Source organism: Cupressus sempervirens, chromosome 6 (genome assembly GCF_028749045.1).
Source record: "Cupressus sempervirens isolate cs-2001-9-10 chromosome 6, ASM2874904v1, whole genome shotgun sequence".
Taxonomy (NCBI): Eukaryota; Viridiplantae; Streptophyta; class Pinopsida; order Cupressales; family Cupressaceae; genus Cupressus; species Cupressus sempervirens.
The window spans coordinates 553414694-553436795 of record NC_143123.1 but is presented as its reverse complement, the minus strand read 5'-3'; positions in this window follow the sequence as shown (position 1 = coordinate 553436795).

The following is a 22102-nucleotide window of genomic DNA, read 5'->3' as shown; positions in this document are numbered from 1 at the left end:
ACACCAAACAATGGAAATGGCAAAGGTAACGAAAAGGTTGAGGTAAAGAAAACATGGAAATAAATAGTGGAAGTTGGAAGGAGTGGATCAAGTAAAGTTTAGATCACCCAATCCAATGGATCAGGTGATCACACCACAACAAATTTAGAGAAGGTGTGTAGGAAATATAAATTTAATGATATATCTTACATCGATTCCTAACATAGATGTGCTAAAAATTCATATCTGCATAAGAAAAAAAGCATCAAGAGTAGACCTATAGAAAGTAAAGTTAAAGAGAATCATTTGCAAGATGAAGTACCAAGCATCAGTGATCCAGTTTGTATTGACCAAGAATTGCAATATGGACTGAGTGATCGACTGAGTTGATGTATTGAACGAATGAATTAATATCGATCGAGTAAGGTAACAACAACTAAGCATTTGTAGTTAAGCATGGAGATTGTGTCAGCTGTCATACACCTACCAAGTATGAAGACATTTATTGAAGACCTCAAATAGAAAATTGAAAGTATTTATCAAATTTGAGAATACATCTCTTTTTACCAAGAAATTTTAGAGTTTACAAGTGTTTCAAAGGAAAATTTAGTGATGAAGTAAGCAAAATCATAGTGAAGTGTTGGCGAATTTGATAAACTAAGTAAGTGTTACTTTCAGTGCTAAGTTAATTATTTTCTAAGGTTATTATAGAAGAACTTGTTTACAAGAACCCTAGATTGAAATGACATCGACAAGTGATATGTTGAAATTGAAAAATTCTCAAATTATGAGGAATGACCAGTGTCCACCAAATTTTAGTAACAATGTGAATTTTGAAGAAACTGAAGATGATATTGGTGCCCTATCATCAATTCCACCCAAAGTTTTGACTTTATAGGATGTGAGATCCTATTATATGTGTAAAGTAGGAGGACTCAAAGATTTCAAGATAAGAAAAACCTATGAGAAGCTATGTAGCAATGAAGTACTGAAGGATGAATACAAGTTCATTGCTAAGAAAGGGCTTACCCATGCCCTAGGTTTTCCTAAAGTTTTCAAGGTTGAGTGGATAAAGATTTTCATAAATTTTGTTCATGATATGAAGGTATGGTTAGAAGGAGGTACAATCAAAATTAACAAGGCCATAATATGCTGAGTTATTGGATACCCTACCTTGGATAGGCCAAAGAGAATAAGGAGTGCAACACATAATGAGATTTAAAAATCTACTAAAGTAAAGTGCAATGGTTGAGGGATTTCAATTGATGGGATTGAAGATCCTGTGATTGGATTTGCAGTATGTCTGATAGCACATAAATTCTACCAATCCAACAAATTGAATAGTATGTCATGCATTGCAATAGAAATAGGCTACAAAATTGTTAAAAAGGATCATACTTATGACCTTGCCAAGATGCAACTGCAACAACTGATTAAGAATTTGGGAGCAATCAGGAAAACAAACAATACATCGTGTAAGTTTGGATCTTTATTAGTTTTTATATTATTTTATATATATAATTCTTTTCCTACAATTGGTACTATAGTATGGGATAGGCACAAGATAACTATGGAATGAATAAATGAATTGATAAGTTAGGTGGGAATTTTGAAGCAATTATGGATAACTACTTCGAGGAATTCAAAAGCAAAATGAAAAATCAAATGAGGATTCCTAAACTTATTGTAGATAGATATTTTTGATGAGATATGGTTCATAGTAGACACATATTTTGTTTATGCACATGCAATGTTACCAAGAATTTCATGGTTAAGGCCTATGCCTTATGAAGTTAATGTTAATGAAGTCACATCAGTAGTGACTACACTATTATCAGAAGATGCAAATGCCGAGCCATCTGACACATATAAAATAGTAAAGGATTAGATGAATGTGGAGTCTAGTAAACCCAAGATAGAAAAGAAAAGTCTTGAGGACAAGCAAGATGAAGAAGAAGGAACATAACATACAACTGGACCCAAGGAAGAAAAGGCAAAGAGCTAGTTGTTGATGAGCCTAAGGCAATCAAGCAAAAGAAAGTGATAATTGTAGACCCTAAGGTTAAACTTGATCTTAGGAAAGGTGTGTAGAAGGTTGCTACACCTTAGGAGCCTAAAAGGAGAATTATAATGAGATCAAAGATAGCCCAACCACCAGTTTTCAAAACTAAAGGAAGCCAAGCAAAGAGAAAGCATGCTATTCCACCCGAGAAAAACATTCCAAAAAGGCTAAAGAGAAAATTGGTTGTAGCTGAGGAGGAAGAAGATGATTAAGAGACTAAGTATGATGATCTGATCAATTTGTAGATTGTACAGAGACCACCTCCCTCAATTGTTGATAATTTTTGTCAAGAAGTCACTAAACTCGCAAGCTTGACAAGTTTCAAAGACATCAATTTTGATTCCTTGAATAAATAAGATCAAGATAAACTTGAGAAATATTTGATATAAATGATGATACAATTTAAGACTAGACCTACAGAGTTGGGAAAAGGCATTCTAGAAAAATTGTATAATAAAGTTGATTCTGAATGGAAGTGGGCATTATCTACTGAACAATAGATCAAGGAGACCTCCCTAGTACAAAAAATGCCAAATTTAGGGAAGACACACATGTCTATTGCCCTAAAAGATTTTGTAAAGAAGTTCACGCCAAAAGAAAGGGCATATAAATTTTTGATGAATAAAGCTTATGAGATTGAGAAAGAGAGTATCAATATATGGAGAGAAGCATTTGATTTTCTCAATCCATCAATCAATAAAGCATATGAGGAGGTAGAGGAAAGAGATGATGAAGTCAGAGAAGAAGAGGATGAAGTAGAATAAGTTGCCAAACTTGCTAAGGAAATGAGGTAATTGATGGAAGGGGTTGAACAACAAGATGATGTCATGATTGAAGATATTCCTAATTCATCATTGCATGATTAGAATGTGTTAACTGATGAAGACCTAAAAAATGTTGAGCCTGACACATCTCTACCTAGCACCAATCTAGTATTGTTACAAGTCATTGATTATCCATGGATTGAAAGTGTAAAGACTAATAGCTCTAAGGTTACATCAGTTACTAAGGATACAAGCATCAAGAAACAAGGCAAAGCTATAATTGTGTTTCCACAATCCACTTGTATGCCTATATTGCAAAGGAGTCAACAAAAGATAATGATAAATCAAAAGAGAAAGAAGCTACACAAGCTCTTAATACAACTGTCGATTGCAAATCCATCATAACTATTGACTGGAACACTTAAACAATAGGTGACATCTACTCAAGAGGAGCAACAACATGTATCTAGACTGACTGAGAAGGGTTAACAGCTACAACTATCACTACTTAGTGATACAACCCCACAATATTAGATTATGACTTAATTTGAAGAGATGATAGATCACTTAGTAAGTCTAGATGAGGTAATTACTTTATCCATGCATGACTTAAACAATTTGACATTGGAGCAAATGTAGGAGTTGAAAACTTTGCTAAGCCATAAGGCAAAGCAAGAACAACTAAAGAGAGAGCATAAAAGGAAACAAGTACTACATACTCTTAACGATATCTTTGTAGGTGCATTTGGAATAACTGACTTGAACAATCAACATCAAACTTTGGATCAGTTAGTGCACATAATTGATAAGGTTCAATAAGAATATATAGAGACCAATGACAAATTGATGCACTAGTCTAAGAGAAAGTTTGAGCACAAAGTATTAGAGAAAGTCTCTTGAGAAATTGTACATAGACAAGCAACACTTTCTAATTTAGTCACACAACTAGAATCAATTTTGAAGACTATTCATAATTTGTATATGAAGCTTTGTGATTCTGAGTTCTTCACATTAGAGAACCAAAAATCTATTAATATAATACATGCTAGCATGAGGGCATGTATAGTTTCATTAAGAATGCAAATTCGAGCTCACCCTCATACAATATGTTAACATTTAGACAACAAAGATTAGCTAAGCTCACAACTCAAGTTAGTGATATGAGGAATAAACTGACCTTAATTTAATTCCAGTTGCTCCCACATTTGGAATTTATTTAGAAGAAATTGTTTAAAGCACAAAACATCATGAAGAAAGACACACATGTTGGAAATAAAATAGGGAAAGTAAACGCCAAGAGGGGGGTGGGGGGAGGTGAACTAATCCTTCAAAACTTTAACACAAAATTCATTTGCCACACATCCATCTCACAATTTGCATGTAAATTGAAATAGCTAGTTAAACATATTCATCCATAGTATGAAAGAAAATACCATTCAACACATATATTACACAAGATATTTGGTTACCCAAAAACCCTCCAATGAGAAGGTAAAACTGGGGTGGGGATGACACCCACAAATCTCCACTATTGTAGTAATAAAGTGTATCCAATGAAGGGTACAATGTTTGATCATATACTATGATCTACCCTATAAAAGGTCTACCTTTTTAAAGGCTTACAAGATTGTTAGATCTTACCCTATTAAAGAATTTCAACACCTTGTTAGAAGTATGTCTGATTAAAGGACTTTAACTTACAATGAAGTAAGCACCTAGTTAAAGGATTTACATTAGCCTATTAGGACTACTTTGTTAAGAGATTTAACTAATTCACCTATTAGAATGTATCAAAAATGATCCTATAGTTAGCACTCTATTGCTAGATAATAGATCACCTCTTTCCTAATGTGTGCTTGATACTCACTATTAAGATGTATCACTTATGTCCTCTAATTCCTTTCCTCTATTCTCCTCTAACTAATTCTGCAATGTATCTCAATTCACAACTCCTTAGCCACCATGAATGCTTTGTTTGCCCATGCAAACTTTTCTCTTTGCTTCTTCCACTCTATCATCTTTTAGGGTTTTTCCTCCTTAAGAAGACCTAGGTGGCTTAGGGTTAGGTATGAATCAATGATTTTGATTCACTCATTTTGATTCTTAAAATATCCCTTCAATTGATTGGTTGCATGTACTACATAGGGATCTTCAAAAAAAATTCATCCTTATCATCTTAGAATCATAAAAAAATCCTTAAGTCAGCTAAAAAATTGTTTACATTGTAGTTTGTGCCATTACAAAAAACTATGTCCAGAACTATTTACTCAAAATTTGAAGTGTCTAATGCTCACCATCCACTATCTCTTCAATGCTATAACTCAACCTTTGAATGATTCGATATCTACTGATCACTTAGGATTTGAATGACTCAGTATCTACTATCTACTTGACACTTGAGTGAATCAACACTTACTAGTTACTTGACACATACTATATATCTCTTGCTCAACATATACTATCTGGAAACTTATGCTCAACATACATTACTTGTTCGACATGAACTAAGCAAATGACTTAAGTATATTGGAACTCATATGTCAAAACCAATCTAAGATTAATAATCTTCCCCTTTGACATGAGTGGAAAAAATACTTAGTCATGCATGATATCCTTAGCTCTTAAGCATAACTCAAATAATATCCATTTAGTATGCATACCAAATTTCAAAAATTTCAAGATTTTTCAAAATGTATGACTCATCAGTCATACCTCAAAATTCTATAACTCCCCTCGAGCTGATTATTCTATTTCAAGTTTGAAACTAAATAATCCTACTGAGTAGATCTACTGTGCTGGCTCTATTTCTATTTGGTCTCCCCCAAAACTTATCTCTCCTTTCATGCATTCTCCCCCTTTCTTCATTTTCTCCCCATTCATTCATTCTTCCCCTTTTTGACACTAATGTCATGGGTTGTACACAAATTGTGTGTTTATCTAAGAAAGATTTAGGGACCTCCATCATTATCTTTAGTGATGCATCCCAATTGTCACATGCTACCTCCAGAGATTTTATCTATATGTCTAACTCGACAACAAGGGTGACTAAGCCTTCATGTGTAGAAAGATAGTGATCTTTCTTCAACAATGTCTCTTCATAGGCTAGTTCCTTATGTAACACCTCCATGTAAGGGATTAAAATGGATTGGATGTTGACTAGTGTAGTCCTAATATTTTCATCTTGAGCTTGCAATGCTGCTAACTAACCTTGTGCTGATAATAGATTCCTGAAATGAGACTGACATTAACTAGGAGATTGTTGTAAAATGCTACCTGCTTTCTTTAGATCTCCCTCCAAATGGTCAATATGTCTCTGCACTTCTTGTGTGAATACGGGAACATCACACAAATTGGTGTAAAGAGAGAAAATGTGTTCCAACATCATCTTTACACCCTCAATCTTGGTTGCTAACTCAACCTAGTGTAGTGCAACAACACTAGATGTCTGGTCATCCACTTTGGTTTGAAATTTCTTATCAGACCATTCTAATAATTTGACATTGGTATCTAGGTCTTCATCATTGATCTTCTCTACAATGTTTTCTAATTTCTCAATGATTGGCTTGGCTTCATCAAGTGCAGGGAGGTTGAATGCATCAAGAAATATGTCCTTGATGTCATTAAGTGCTTGTTTCTACCTATTCTCCCTTTTGAGTAGTTCTTGGTGTTTCTTCCTTGCCAAAGCATCCTACAATATGCTCCTTTGCTCTATTGTGATTATTATAAGATCATACTTTGGTAACTCAATCATCTTTTCTAAGTTGATGTCATGTCACCATAGGATGTCACCTCATCAACCTTAGATGTGCTAGGACTTGGCCTGGATGCTTGGAATGGTGTAGCTTCAATACTTAGCCTATGAAGTGCTTGACTAGGAGTAGGAGTAGCAGTGTCTAGTAAGGTAACCAATATCTGTATTGCTATTACATCCTCTAGCTTTATAGTCAAGACTAAATCTTAAGTCCTATCCTTATCCTTCTCTTTCATTTTTGCTCCACCTTGTGTTTGTGGTGTAGGTGCAGGATTGGCTTCGTGACCTGTTTGGACTTGTATCCCTTATTTCTCAATTATTGTAATTGTTGGTACTAAAATTTTTTGTACCTTAGTGCTGATATGTGAAGGCATGGTATCCTTCCTATGGTATACTAAAATAGACATTGTAGGTTGCACTTCTACAGATTGAGTGGGGGCAATAGATAATTCTTGTGGTTTCTCCCCTATAGATGCCAATTTTTCCTTCTTAATCTCATCCAAACTCACCAAAATATGATGACTACATAGTTGTGCCTTGGTGGTGGAATAAATTAGTATCTTTTGCATATAATCCTCTATTAGGGGATTGATGTTCTAAACATTGCTGTCAGAAATATCCTTAACCTTTACTATATTTGCTTGAGGATTGGCACTTGACATCTATATTTCTGGTACATTCTGTTCTTGTTGTTTCTCTTCTTCAACTGTTGCCTCTATAGCCATGTACTTCCATCATAGGTTCATCAATTGCTTCAACTAACTCTTCCTCTGATTTGTCTTCACCTACTTCCTTAGGTGCTTGCTCAATAGCCTTTTGAGTTGTTAGCCCATAGATCACCTTCCATATTTGTGTGCTTTGCTGAATAACAACTTCAATCTTTTTTTATAAAATGTTAAAAGCTTGGTATTTTGGAGCAAATCTTCCCTTAAACTTGTTAATTACCTTTGTCATTTCAGATTTGTTCAAATCTAGCACCACTCTTGCAAGTATGGTCTCTTTAATGTTTCTTTCAGTTGTGAGACTATATTGCCACCTTTGGTCAACTCTGTCTTGTAGGCTCTCGGGTAAAGAGTTGGCAATCTCAATTGGAGTACTCTTAAACATTTCCATCATGACATCTATAGATTCTTCTACTTTATTCTCTTCTATCTTCCCAAGTGTATCAAATTCAACATGTGTAAATCCACTTAAATCAATATTATTCTTAATATTTTCACACAAGTTGTCCAAATCAAAAGAGGGGATATGACTCACCACCTAAATTGGCTATTATCATCTAACTTGGTCCTCTCCTTATCTAATTGAGCTGGGGAAATATACTTCCTTTGCCTTTTCTTAGGTTCATCTTCTTTTGTAGCTATACTAGCTCTCTTTCCTTTATGCTTCTCAAACTCCAGAGTCTTTTTGGTAGTAGCTCTTGTGCTAGCCCTAGTAATAGGAAATGCAAGCTTTGGCTTCACAACCCTTTTTGGTTTGCTTGCTGCTTGCTTGCTTTCTTTTTCTCTTCTTTTCTTCTATGGAAACAAGTGCTTCATTAGCTTCTTCTCCCTTGACATCTTCATCAATTTCTGCTTCTTCTTCTCCTTGGGCCTCACCTTGACCCTGTGTGAGAGAAAGTGTTGCTTGGATAGGTGCATCTTTGTCATCTTCAATATCTTCTTCTTCTTCATCTCCTTTTGCCCCTTCACCAAATTGTTCCTTGAGTTTCTTCACAAGCTTATTTTTCTTCCTCATCACAAAAGCTGTCTTCAAATCCATTGTGATCTTTGACTTTGCTACATCATATTTTGCAAAAGCAGTAGTATCCTTATCTACTTCTTCTACTAGTAAAGAAGTGATGGCTATATATGCCTCATCAACATTAATCTCATAAGGCAATGGTTTGAGCCATCTCACTCTAGGAACATTAGCTTGAACATAAGTAAAATCAACATTAACTAGAAAACAAACATCATTGAAATGCTTCTCAACTAGTGACATTGGAATCCTAAGTCTTTATTTCGTTGACTTTTTAAAGTCTTCAAAATAGCTAGTCATTATAGTCTCAAAATTATCTCTAAGTTTCTCTACAAATTCACCAATCTGAACTGCAACTAATTTGCTAGGCTTCCAAGATACTTTCCCAAATGAGGGAAAAGTGTTTTGCACATAGAAAAATATACAAACAAGTATTGAACCAAATTTGCATTGTGCACTTTTTGTTTTCCTTATGGCTCCCAAGTTTTCAGATAACTGCTGGAGTTGTAACTCGGCAAGGTCATAAGAATGGTCTTTCTTCACTATATTGTAACCCAAATCTACAACCATACATGGTACACTATTTAACCTATTGGATTGAAAGAACTTATGTGCAATAATTCTCACTGCAAATGTAATTAAGGGATCAATAATTGTGTTTATGGTCATCCCTCTCTTGTTGCATAGTGCCCTTGTATTCTTCTCAATTGCCTCTTTTTCATTACTCATTGTCTTAGGTTTGTTTAGGGTTGGATACTATGTCACTCTCTGAATGATCCTTTTTGTGATTTTTATAGGGTTATCCTCCAATCATACAAAATTTTCATGAATTCTACTAAGAACAATCTTAATCCATTCTATCTTGAACATGTTTGGAAAGTCTATGGAATGGGTTAACCCTTTTCTCTCTACAACCTTGTAATCTTCTTTCAATACTCTATTTTCACATATTTTTCATAAATTTCTCTTATTTGCATGCCTTCAATGCTTCCAACCTTACAAGTCTAGCAACATCTTACCTCTTGTATCATCAAAACTTGTGGTGGTATCATAGATAACGTACTAGATGGGTATCTTTTATATGAAATGTTAGGAATTTCCCAAAAATGTGGTTTTTTGATCTCATTACTTATTAATTAAACATTCAAAACTTTCTTTCCTTCCTTAACCATAGTAGCAGAAGAGCTAGACTCCATAACAATTAATTAGGGTTTGCAAAAATTCAAACAATGTAGCTTGACACATGATAAATACCTTGAAAAATATGATGACTAGTGTCGAGTAATAGTTGAATTCAGTTTGCAAATTCTTGAATCCTTTTCTCCAATTCAATTCAGCTCTTAATGCTTGAGTCAAAAATTGACCGTATAGCCCTTAAAACTTTGCAACTTAAAACTTTGCAATTAATGCTCAGTGCTGACACTGCTATAAGCTCGGCTCCAATAGAAATTTTGATTGACTTGAATTCCATGTAATTCCTACTATGCTTGAAAACAACAATGAGCTTGGTCAACACTATCACCTTTGATAGCTTGGAAATAACTAAACTTCACTTGAAAACCACAACAAAACTTTTCATGCTTAACAGTAACATGAAAACTTGTAGATTTCTTATAAGTTCTAGCCAATACTTTGCATCTTTCTTTATGCATATATGATATTTTTAGAACTAACTCTTTGGAGTTGATGTATAATTGAACTTTGAAATATTAGTCCCATACATATCTCTTGATTGCATAGTTAGGGATGGTGTGATCACCTAATCCATTTGATGAAGTGATCCCATCGAAGTTTGATGTGCTGCAACATTCCTTTTTCTTCTATGTCTTTTTCATCTACACTTTGACTTCTTCAACATCAACCTTTCCTTTGCCTTTATTGAATTAACTGCTAGATGCTTTTGACCTTGTTGGATAATTTTTGCTTATGTGACTAGTCTTCAAATAGCTAAAATCATGTAGTTTGACTCAACCATCTTTTGTAGTCACTTCTAAAATGTGTTCTAATTCAATTTTCAACAACATGTCCATACTCTTGACTATAGTGATAACTGTACCTTGTATTGTAATCCCAATTGTAGGATCTGCTAGTATGGTTTACCTTGGCTTGCTTGTTTGATGACTAGTTTGGCTTTGATCTGCACTCATATGCTTTATGTACATACTTCTTACAATTGTAGCATAACCTTAAAATATTTGTGTGTTTGATGTCTTGGTATTGCATTCATGTGCCTAATTTCCTTGCTTATTGCACTTGTGACAGTTACCCATGAATTTATTCTTAGGGTTTTGATTTGCATTGTTGCTCCTGCAAACATTTGTTGTATGACCTATCTTTCCACAATTATGACAAGTAGGTTTGTATTTCTTACCATTGTTTCTCCTTAGTTCACTACTTTTAGATGATTCTCCTTCTTTAGTACTATTGTAACCCAATCTAGTAGTATCACTACTAGATCTAGGAGATCTCATCAATTGTTCAAAGTACTTGATGGCTTCACTAGGTCCGCTAAAACTTTTAACAAATTATTTTTCTCTTTTTAGATCATTTCTCAGTTATTCATTCTTCAAATTTAGTGTTGTGATTTCAATATCTTTTCCATTCAATTCATTATTGCCAATCATCATTTGATTCAATAGTTCTTATAGCATGTTAGAAATCATATTCACCTTCGATGTCTTTTCTTCTAGTCTATTGGTTAGTATCCTTTTGTCATCTTCAATCATGGCTTTGTCTTCTTCAACTTTATTTTTCTTCTTAGTCACCTCACATAGCAATACTAATTGGACTTCTTCTTCTATCTTGAAATTTTTGACCTCTTCAGTTAGGGCTCCATTCTTTTCCATCATATCTACAACTGCTACATCAAATTCACTTGTTCTTCCATTTGCAAAAAAATTGGTAGTGTCAATCTCTTGGTAATGTGTGTCATTCTCTTCAATAGCTATCTCTTTCCTTCTCTTCAAAGATCACCTTAACTCATCTCTTTCTTCATTTAGTTGATGTAGGGAAAGCTAGATTTTAATCTTTTGATTATCAATAATCTTTCCCAACTTGTAGACTTCCATCTTCAAGATCTTTTCTCAAAGCTACAAAGCTTTATTTTCTAGAGAACCAATGATTTGATACCAATTGTTGGAAATACAACAGGGAAAGTAAAATCTGAGTGGTGGTCGGGGGGGGGGGGTGGTGTGAATCAATCCTTCAAAAGTTTAACCTCAAATTCATTCACCACCCATCCATCTTACAATCTTCATGTAAAATGAAATATCTAGCTAAACATATTCATCCATAGTATGAAAGAAAATAATATTCAACATATATTTGACACAAGACATTTGGTTACCCAAAAACCCTACAATGAGAAGGTAAAACTGGGGTAGGGATGAAACCCACAAATCTCCACTACTAGAGTAATAAAGTGTATTGAATGAAGGCTACAAAATTTGATCATAAACTATGATCTACCCTATACAAGGTATTCCCTGTTAAAGGCTTAAAAGATTGTTCAATATTACCTTGTTAAAGGATTTCAACACCCTGTTAGAAGTGTGCCTAATTAAAGGACTTTAATTTACAATGAAGTAAGAACCGTGTTAAATGATTTACAACAACCTGTTAAGACTACTCTATTAAGAGATTTAATTGATTCACCTGCTAGAATGTATCGGCAATGATCCTGCATTTAGCACTATGCTGCTAGATAATAGATCACCTCTTTCCTGATGTGTACTCAATCCTCACTGATCAGATGTATAACTTTTGTCCTCTAATTCCTTTCCTCTATTCTCCTCCAATTGATTCTATAATATATCTCAATTCACAAATCCTTGGCCACCATGAATGCTCTATTTGTACATGCAAGAAAACTTCTCTCTTTGCTCCTTGCACTCTATCATCTTTTAGGGTTTATCCTCCTTAAGAAGACTTAGGTGACTTAGGGTTAGGTATGAATCAATGATTGTGATTCACCCATTTTTCCACTTAAAACATCCCTTCAATTGATTGGTTGCATGTATTGCACAGGGATCCTCAATAAAGATCCATCCTTATCATCTTAGAATCCAAAAAAAAACCTTACATCAGCTAAAAAATGGTTTACATAGAAGTTTGTGCCATTACAAACAACTATGTCCAAAACTGTTTACTTGGCACTTGAAGTGTTTGATGCTTAGCATCCACTATTTGTTCAATGCTATAACTTGACCTCTAAATGATTCGGCATCCACTGATCACTTAGAATTTGAATGACTTGACATTTACTATCTATTCAGCACTTGAGTGAATCGACACTTACTAGTTACTCAACACATACTGTATATCTCTCACTTAGCATATACTATCTGGTAACTTATGCTTGATATACATTACTTGTTTGACATGAACTAAGCAAATAAATTAAGTATATTGACACTCAGATGTCAAAACAAATATGAGATTAACAATGTATTTCTTAGATATTGGAAACCTAATTAATCTAGCTGACAAGCTGTTGGTGTTTGAAAATGTTACCCATTTCCAATTACCCTGATGAGAAACAAATGCATCTAGGGGCAGCTAACTCCCATTATTAACACATCCATTTAGACACCAGGCCAACTATAAGGCTATACTCCTTCTGTTCTTCAGGCTCTGCAAAACCTAGGTGAGTGAACCTCTTTAGATCTGACTATGCGACCAGTGCAATAACCATTTTCAGGATCTAGAAAAGTAGATGAAACCCCTAATATCTCCTAGTGGTTTATGAAACAACATAGATTCTACAATAGCTAGGTGCAAATTGATATTATTCATAAATTGAGTGAGGGTTTAAAACTTTTATGTCCACTTCAACATGAAAGGAAAAAGATTAATTTATATTGAGAAAAGACAACATGTTCAATATGCAGCAAAAACTTTAATGATCCTACAAATGATAGTGCCTTATCCATTAGGGCAATCCTACACTCCAAAATTATGCATCCTTGAACATCAATCAACATATGGCATACGTTAAGACATTCATGTTCAGTCTGTTCACCTTATGAATTAGACAACAATATCCAATATAACCCCATACTTTCCCACATCCTTCTTAATTGAAATTGCAACCTTGTCTGAAACCACAAGCAATTATATGACTCCTTGAGTTAAAGGCAAGCAAACTTCAAACATACAACCCGGAAATTGCAAATAGGTTCAAGATCTTTGTTCTTGAACATATAACATTACAAACTCAACAAGAAAGGATACATAATTATATTGAAATTCAAAACCTTCTGCACATTGTATTTATCTCCTTGAAATAAGTACATTAGGAATGCATAAAACAAGATACAAGATCACACTACTGTATCAGAACTATCTATGAAATCCATATGCTGTTCATACAAGACATGCTGGGTATGTGGCTTTCATAGCCTGAGTAGAGCTCTAAGAACTGGAAAAAATAGAAAACCAACCTGCCTTTCTCTAGCCTTGGGATCTCACTTAAATAGTGTGAGATGCAACAATCTTCAGGCATAGAGAACTGACAAGTGTCCCTTACAAAAGATATCACAAGTTTGTAACGGAAGAAAGAAGAAAAATGATTAACAAAACATCATGTAGATCAAATATTCTCGTGTAAGCTCCTTTTCTGTTACCACTTTTTGCTAATTCGGCTCTACCACTGATTTTTTGTTTGCGCAATTGCTAAGACCGCCCTATTAATGACAAAATCAACTCTGAAAAATATGCACCAACCTAGGCCCGTGGGTTTTGTCAAGATGACTACTGAATGAGAATCATCTTTACTTCCCACTCTTTACTAATCATGCCAGGCTTTAGAAATAATAGAATCATTACTTAGCATGTAGTACAAAAGCCAAAAAACAATGTGGTTATTAAAAATAACAAAATAGGGATGCTCTGATCCTCAACCACGTCTGCTTCCTTAACCAACTTCTTGCCAAAATTTGCCATCTACTGACACAAAAAGGGGGGACACGCACAAAAGGTGAAAAAGACTATACCCCAGGGTATAAAATCTTCCTCACCCTCTTCCAAAACTATGCATAGGGTCTCAAATATTTTTGCTACCTTGGCATCAAACTAAGATGCTTTGAAAATTTGTTTAAAAGATGATGTTTCTGCTGAAAAGGTTGTTAGCTTACAAAGTCTATTCCTTGTTCTTCTTACCACCTTGGTGACTTGACTATGACACCTAATTACTAGCTTTCCTCTATCAAAAAACCATACACAGGCATACGAAGCTAACCATTTTCATTTTTTGAACCATCCTCTGAAAATAAATAAATCATTTTTCAAAGTATTAGTGTCCCAAAACCAACTACTCTTAACGAACAATCCCTCTGCTATCCATACCCTCAAACTTAGTGAAATCTTTAGAAACATCTTTTGAATAAATCACCAGGACTAAAAAATGCAGAGATTATGGTATACAAACTTACCTGAAGCCTTTTCTTTTATCTCTATAACTTCTACATTTTATCCTTGAACCAACTACTTGACACTCATGCCAAATTTATCTCAATCCCAACAGTAATTGTTTTCATTCAGAGATGACTCACAAATTTCTACTCGCATAAGTTGATATTGGGGAAATCTCACTTGTTACATCCTATTCTTTACTTTCACACGCGAAGGTTTTCATGTCTCATTAATATGCATAATGATACCACCTTCAATAGTAAAATATGCACCGTCGATCTTGAAGATCTTATAAGTTGAAACTGTGAGCATGACGGCTTCAAAATCCACTAGGCAGCTGGTCCAAAATAACCCAATCATAATTAGCCATGTGTGAAATTTATCTTTTAGTGGGCGCTTCTTGCTTCTAAGAAATGCAAACGTGCAAGAACCGCAGATCTGAATTGAATCAATGACCTGAGTCCGCCCCACATGTCAAGCTTGCCCACTCTCGCACTTCTTATCTTGCAAGCATGTTGATATAGGGGGCTAGTGCCCTCCGTCGATCTAAAGAAGATCAATGGTTGATGAAGAAATTCGTGAATAACCATTGCACTCTTCCTTTATCACAAAACACGTGACACTTCAAAATGGCATGATTTGGTTAATTGCGATACGGGTCCACAATCCTTTTACCCACATTATAAAATCATACGAAGATAAAATAATGCGGGCAAACGCTAGCCCTTGATACTGGCTTAGATCGACGGTGATTCAGAATTTCAATAATAGGCGGCCCATCACAATGATCCTGACCAATGAGAAAATACCTTTTATTGCATGTGTTCTGACAAACCTAATCACGACATTCAAAACTTTGGCACCCATGACATCGTTACTTCCTCGCATTTTGGTCCCACTGTGCCACACGTCGCAAAGTGGCACGCTTGCAATATTTATTTGCCTCTCATCTTGAAAATGCAGGTATGCCTCATTCGTTGATCTCACATAGATCGACGATGTTCATTACTTGTCCTCTTCGCTCGTACGAACATCTCCTTGTGTCTTCATAAGGAATAGATGTCACTTATGCGCTTTCCCACATTTTGTAACTTCCTCGCATTTTGAAAATGTGGGCCAGCGCCCTCTGTTGATCTGAACAAGATCTTCAATCGCCGAGACTTGCATTGTAAGTTTGAAAAGAAACTTTTTGGATTTAAAAACGTGTAAACCCTGATTACCTTAAACTTAAAACAGATTTAATCAAAACATTATTTCAAGTTTTCCTAAGGTTTAAAAAGGCATGCCCTAAGAAAGAAAATGAGAAGGGGCTAAAGGATTTCAAAGGACGTGGTGGATTTGTATAAAGTAATAGGTTCTTGACTGAATTCTGCATATTAAATGGGGTAGAAAGTAGATTTAGGATTTGTTCAAAATAAACTTTGTCATATAACTCAGAATGACAAATTATCATCATGGAAGGCTTAGGCAAACTAAATAAAAGGTGTTAGAGACATTGAACACCTTAAGGATCTCAAATGGATAGCCGAGTGTACATTCAATTATGGGCATTCATAGGGCTTGACTTTCTCAAAATTTCAAATGGATGCTCAAAATGGGAATGCAATTTTGAGAGCCAACACAAGCTAGAAATTCAAATTCATGTTTTGGAGAAAGTAAAGGAGCAGTGGAATAAAGGCAATGCTAGAATTTTGGCAAGCCACAAATAGTTTTTTGAGAAATATAAGATAGCCCTAGCTAACCCCAATCCATAAATGACAAAAATAAGGGGGAAATTATAAAGTTCACAAACAAAGGGGAAATAAGGAGCAAATAAGTATAACAAGGGGAACATATACTCAAATATGACAGTATCAACATAGCAAGATTATAGATCCAAATTATAGTATGAGGGGGAGTATTATTGTATGGATTGATTATTCATGACAAAGTATTTTTTCCACCATTGTCAAAGGGGGAGATTTTTGATCTCTACACCTAAGTTTCCTATTAGTGTCCAAATACTAAGTCATTTACTAGGAAAGGATGGAAGGTCATAACTATGACTGAGTCATCTAGTAAAGGTCAAGGACTTGTTTATTTTGCATTACATGTTGAGCAAGTCAAAGATTTTTGAGCACCCTAGTTGAGAGAAAGAACATATATAAGCTGAGCTATTATAGTTGAGACTGAGTAAATTGGAAGACAATTTTTTTTGAGTAAATAGAAAAGATTAAGCATGTAGAAGCTGAGTGCCAACATGAATTTTAGTCATGATCGAGTGTTAGAACATTCAGATGTTGAGAAAACTAGTTTTTCACATGAGTTTGTAATTGTAAAGACACCTATGTAAACCATTTTTGGTTGACTTATATACATTTTTAATGATTATAGAGACAATTAAGATGGGTTTTAGGCATCTTTATAGAAGGTAATGATACCGATGAAAGCACCATTGATTATGATCCAGAACTTCTAAATATTGTCTATTTAAAGAAGGTTCTAACACTAGGATCAATGTGAGAAGAATGGAAGAGTAAAAAGGTGTGCATGTGTGTGAATGAAAGGGTGAATGTGCAAGTGAAGGAGTAAACAAGGATAGAATAAAGAAAGAAAGGCTAAGTTTGAAAGGAGATCAGATAGAGCAATCCTAAAAGTGAAAGATATAATAGAGATACTAGATCAAGAGATTAGATCGAGAGATTGAACAGAGGAGATCTAAAATGAGCTTTCAGAGTAAAATGAGGGGCATGCACTAAATGATTTTCAATAGATTGAGTCAGAGAAAATCTCTTAACGGAGTGTTCCTAACAGGTCTATGTAAATATCCTTAGCGAGACCTTACTTGATTATAAGTGTAAAATCCTTTAATAGGGTAAGATCTAGCAGTATTAGTAGTTTTTAATAGGGCAGACCCCTCACAAGGTAGATCATATATTATGATAAATTTTTTTAACCTTAACAGGTTAAGTTTATTTTTGCAATAGTGAAGATTTGTGGGTTTCACCCACACCCAAGTTGTACCTTCACATTGAAGTGTTTCTAGGTAACCAAATCGTTTGTGTTATGTGTTGAATCTTTTCATGTATGTGATGTTTTAATTTTCATTTTGGCATTTCAATTTTGATGTTAGATCTAAGATATTAGATCAATTAGGTGTGACATCAATAATTTATTTTTTAAGCAAAAGTTTAAGATCCCGATTCACCTCTCCCCCTCTCAGTATCTTGTTTCCCATTAAATCCTTCTAATAGAATCCCTTGTGACTCAATAATGCCACAAAAATATTCTATCTCATTATAAAATATGAAATCCATAACCCTAAGACATTTTATACAAGTTGTTTTCACTTAAAAAATTAGGGCTCTATCCTAGAACCCCATGAGGGGTGTTGCCTCTTGACCTCATCTTGGGGATGCTGCCCCCAAACCCCTGTAGAAGAATTTTGGAGAAAACTATACCAAATGAAGTGGGGAAAAATTAGCCTATGAATTTGATTAGGTTCTACATAGTTCAACATTCTCTCACTTGGAGTCTGGCCAAACTCCACAACAATAACCTCCCACTTGGAGATTGATCATAGCATTGGTAAACCTATAGCTCCCACTGGAATGTAAAACCACCTTGGCCTCTGTTGTTCTTTTATTATGTTCAGTCTAGGAGACCAACCAAAGTTCAAGAGGAGTTCAACTTCTCCCTTGTCACTGCCTTTGTAAACATATTTGCTGGATTATCATAAGTGTGTATATTTTGTATCTTTAACTATCCATCATCCAAAATTGACCAAATGAGATGGTACCACAACTGTATGTGTTTTTTCTTTGAGTGTAAATCATATTTCTTGGCAAGATGAATAACACTTTGGCTATTTGTAAACAAATATTTTGTCCTTTATGGGTGTCTAAATTCTCCCATGATGAATTGAAGCCATATCATCTCCTTAGGTTCCTCTACATCAACAACATACTCTGCCTCTCTAGTGGATAAATAATTCACCTTTTGTAACCAAGAAATCCAACTCACTATTGTCCCATCAATAGTAAATGCATATCCTATAGTGCTTTGTATGACATCTAGATCTCCTGCCAAATCTAGGTCAATAGATCCCTATAAGTCAGTAGTAAAGCCCCCAAAATAAAAACATTTAATAGATGTTCCTCCCAAATATATGAGAATCCATTTGACTACATTCCAATTCTCAATCCTAGGATGACTCATCTATCTACTACCACCTTTTACTTTATATGTAAGATTTGGCCTAGTGCATACCATAACATACATCAAACTTCCTACAATTGAAGCATAATGTACCTTGGACATTTTATCCTCCTCTTCTTGTGTCTTTGGACACATCTCCTTAGTTAATTTAAAATGACCAGGCAAAGGTGTGCCAACATCTTTTGCATTCTTCATAGTGAAAGTTTGTAACATCTTCTCAATATAATCAACCTGAGATAAAGTTAATTTCCTTTTTTTCTTATCTTTGCAAATTTTTGTACCAAGGATTTATTCTACATCCCCCAAATCTTTCATAAGAAAAGAATGTGTTAACTATGGTTTCAACCCCTTAATGTGATCCATGTTAGGCCCAAGTACAAGCATATCATCAACATATAAGCATAAAATAATGTAGCTATCATCATCCAGCCTCTTAAAATAAACACAATGGTTTGAATGAAATTGAGTAAATCCATGTTCATTCATAAAATTATCAAATTTAATATACCATTTTCAAGGTACTTTCTTCAAGTCATATAAACTTTTCTTCAATATGCACACTAAATTTTGCTTACCATTGACTTTAAATCCCCATGGTTATTCCATATATATTTCTTCATTCAAATCACCACGAATAGAATTTGTTTTAACATTAAGTTATTCGAAATTGAAATCTTAAATAGCTACAATACTTAAAATGGTATGAGTAGAAGTCACTTCAACAACTGGAGAAAATATCTCATCAAAATCAATGCCCTTTTTCTCTGGAAATCCTTTTACAACTAACCTAGATTTAAATATTTTCTTACCTCTATCCTCTTCTTTCAGCCTGTAGATTCATTTATTCTATAAAACCCTTTTACCTACAAGCAACTTACACTAATACCAAGTCTGATTTTTCATTAGGGAGTCCATTTCTTCCACCATTACAAACTCCCATTGAATTCTTGTATCCACCTACAAAAAATTATCATAGCATTCTAGTTTACCTGCAACTATTAATAAAATAGAATACAAAGAGGGAAACAATCTTTCTGGATGTCTACTTAGCCTTGTTGACTATCTAACATTAATTGGGGTTTGTGGTATTTTTTGCTACTGTTGTTGTTGCAGAGCATAGGGAACTGCTAGAACATCATCTTTTGGAGTAACCTTCAATACTACATATTTATTTTATTTCTTCTCATGTTGTTGAAACATATCTTTGTACAACACTCTCATTGAATATGGAATCCCTACTTCTTACAATTTTATGGTCTTAAAATTCAAAATTCTGTAACCAAATTCATCAATTCCATGTCTAACAAATACACATTTGGTTCTATTTTCAGAATCTATATGTGCAAATGCTTCACAACCAAAGGTTTTGAGAAAGGAATAACTCGCCTTTTTACCAGTCCATACTTCCTCTAGAATACCACAACCTAAAGGAGTAGAGGGACCTCTTTTGATTAAATATACAATAGTATTGGCATCCTCTACCCACATGTTTAAGGGTGTCCCAATATGAAACCTCATGCTCCTTGCACGTTTTATTATTATCATGTTCATGCATTCAACCACTTCATTTTTTTTGTGGAGTCCTTGGAATAATTTTTTTCCTATGAATACCATTACAGGATAAATAATCTTCAAACTCTTTATTGTAATACTCACGACCATTAGCATATCTAAGACATTTTAACATTCTACAAGTCTTATTCTCAACCAAGCTTTTCCATTTTTTAAAAGTTTGCAACAGGTTAGATTTTTGTCAAGGAAATAAACCCATACTTTTCTGGTTGAATCATCAATAAGTGTAACATAATAATGTGAGCCACCAAGAGATGATACCTGAGCTGGTCTCCATAGATCTATATGAGCTGGTCCTCATACATCTATATGCACAAGCTCTAATTTCTCAATTTTGTTTTTCTTCCCACTCTTTACAAAATTAACTCTCTTTTGTTTTCCATACACACAACTTTCACAAAAATCCATATTGATACATCTTAGCCTAGTAAAAATTTCTTTGAATGAAGTGTTTTCATACCTTTCTTACTCATGTGTCCAAGTCTATTGTGCCATAGTGCTATTTCAGAATCTCCAACGACTATTTTTTGTTCTTCTTGCTCGATTCCAACAACTGTTCTTGAACATTCATTTTAGAAGAAATAATATGACTTGTACAAAGATATAAGTCACCTACTTTTACACCTCTTTATACTACTAAGGAAACTTTTGTAACCTTCCAACTTTTATCATTAAAAGTAACTGTGCAACCATCATCACCTAGTTATCCTGCTAAAATTAAATTCCCACTTATCCTTGGAAAATGTCTTACCTCTTGTAATAAAAAATGATTCCCATTTTGTAACTTAATCTTAATTATTCCCCTTTCAATGATTTGATAGGGTTTGTTATCTCCCAAATAAACAAGCCCAGAATCACCTTGGACATAATCAAGAAAATAACCTCTATGAGGAGTAGCATGAAATGAAGTTCCTGAATCTAAAACCCATAAATCATCAATATTTTCTAAGAAAAGAAGCAAAGAATCCTATTCATATTTATTATTTACCATACTTGCCTCCTTATTTCCTTCTTGTTTATTTCATTCATTGTTCTTTTGAGACAAGCAATCTTTCTTCTGATGCCCTAGTTTTCCATAGTGCCAACAATCTCTTGGTCCTCTGGATTGAGACCTCTTTCCCTTTGATTTTCACCATGATTTCCCATGATTTCCCATGATTTCCTTAATTAATTTCTCACTCACTCATTCAGCCTCTGCTCTGTGCATTCAAGAGACTTCCTGATGTAGATCCACCTAATCTTTTCCCACAAATTTCCTCACTCAAAATGACACCAACATCATCATCAAATTTTAGGGACTTAGAACTAGAAGCAAAGCTACTCACAACCATTACCAAGTCATTATGAATTTCAGGAAAAGAAAATAGAATCAAGAGAGCCTTAATTTTGTCATCAAAATTAACATTTATAGAAGACAATTGACTTTTAATGGTATTAAACTCAAAATTTCCTCACTCAAAATGACACCAAAAACATCATCAAATTTTAGGGACTTAGAACTATAAGCAAAGCTACTCACAACTATTACCAACAACTTACTTAGAACTAGAAGCAAAGCTACCCACAAATTTCCTCACTCAAAATGACACCAACAACATCATAATATTTTAGGGACTTAGAACTAGA